Here is a 1,277-nt window from a genome sequence, read left to right on the forward strand (position 1 = left end):
AACAAAAAGATTCGCCGATCGAACCGGTAAAATTAAACTGAATTTTATAGGAAAAAAAAAGGAAGGTATGCAACACGAGGACTTCCCAGGGATGCACCACGAGGACTTCCCAGGGGGTCACCCATCCTAGTACAACTCTCGCCCAAGCACGCCTAAATTAAGAGTTTCGATGGGATCCGGTGTGTTAGTGCTGGTATGAGCACATCCGTCATTACCAGCACTCCAAATTCTATTAAGCCTCATTCTCCTGCGCCGCCCGTTACACCCCGCACGCGGTCCTCCGCGCCTCGCCCCCTTTCTTGTTTCCGCACAGAGGAAAAACAAAAAGATTCCCCGATCGAACCGGCAAAATTAAACAGAATTTTAAAGATAAAAAAAGGAATGGATGCAACACGAGGACTTCCCAGGGGGTCACCCATCCTGGTACAACTCTCGCCCAAGCACGCTTAACTTCAGAGTTCTGAAGAAAACCGGTGCGTTAGTCCTGGTATGATCGCATCCGTCATTCCCAGCGCTCCAAATTCTATTATGCCTCTTTCTCCTGCGCCGCCCGTCACACCCCGCACGCGGGCCTCTACGCCTCGCCCCCTTTCTTGTTTCCGCTAAGAGGAAAAACAAAAAGATTCGTCGATCGAACTGGCAAAATTAAATCGAATTTTAAAGGAAAAAGAAAAGAAGGGATGCAACACGAGGACTTCCCAGGGGGGTACCCATCCTAGTACTACTTTCGCCCAAGCACGCTTAACTTCGGAGTTCTGATGGGATCCGGTGCGTTAGTGCTGGTATGATCGCATCCTTCATTCCCAGCACTCCAAACTCTATTATGCCTCTTTCTCCTCCGCCGCCCGTCACACCCCGCACGCGCGCCCCTGCGCCTTGCCCCCGTTCTCATTGCCGCCAAGAGGAAAAACAAAAAGATTCACCTGTCGAACCGGGAAAATTAAATCGAATTTTAAAGGAAAAAAAAAGGAAGGGATACAACACGAGGACTTCCCAGTGGGTCACCCATCCTAGTACTACTCTTGCCCAAGCACGCTTAACTTTGGAGTTCTGATGGGATCCGGTGCGATAGTGCTGGTATGATCGTATCCGTCATTCGCAGCACTCCAAATTCTTTTATGTCTCTTTGTCCTCCGCCGCTCGTCACACCCCGCACGCGGGCCTCCACGCCTTGCCCCCTTTCTCGTTTCCGCCAAGAGGAAAAACAAAAAGATTCGCCGATCGAACCGACAAAATTAAACTGAATTTTAAAGGAAAAAAAAAGGGATGCAACACGA

The 1,277-nt window shown here is 49.7% G+C and overlaps 4 non-coding genes across 4 annotated transcripts; all 4 read right to left on the bottom strand.

Moving 5' to 3' along the window:
• Window positions 1-88: 88 nt before the first annotated feature.
• Window positions 89-207, bottom strand: LOC124894702. The gene has a single exon (XR_007051311.1). It is a non-coding gene; the product is annotated as a 5S ribosomal RNA (ribosomal RNA).
• Window positions 208-382: 175 nt separating this feature from the next.
• On the bottom strand, window positions 383-501 carry LOC124894701. The gene has a single exon (XR_007051310.1). It is a non-coding gene; the product is annotated as a 5S ribosomal RNA (ribosomal RNA).
• Window positions 502-677: 176 nt separating this feature from the next.
• On the bottom strand, window positions 678-796 carry LOC124894699. Its single transcript, XR_007051308.1, has one exon. It is a non-coding gene; the product is annotated as a 5S ribosomal RNA (ribosomal RNA).
• A 176-nt stretch (window positions 797-972) lies between these two features.
• On the bottom strand, window positions 973-1,091 carry LOC124894700. The gene has a single exon (XR_007051309.1). It is a non-coding gene; the product is annotated as a 5S ribosomal RNA (ribosomal RNA).
• Window positions 1,092-1,277: the final 186 nt, after the last annotated feature.

This window comes from Capsicum annuum, unplaced genomic scaffold, assembly GCF_002878395.1.
Source record: "Capsicum annuum cultivar UCD-10X-F1 unplaced genomic scaffold, UCD10Xv1.1 ctg7698, whole genome shotgun sequence".
Classification (NCBI taxonomy): Eukaryota; Viridiplantae; Streptophyta; class Magnoliopsida; order Solanales; family Solanaceae; genus Capsicum; species Capsicum annuum.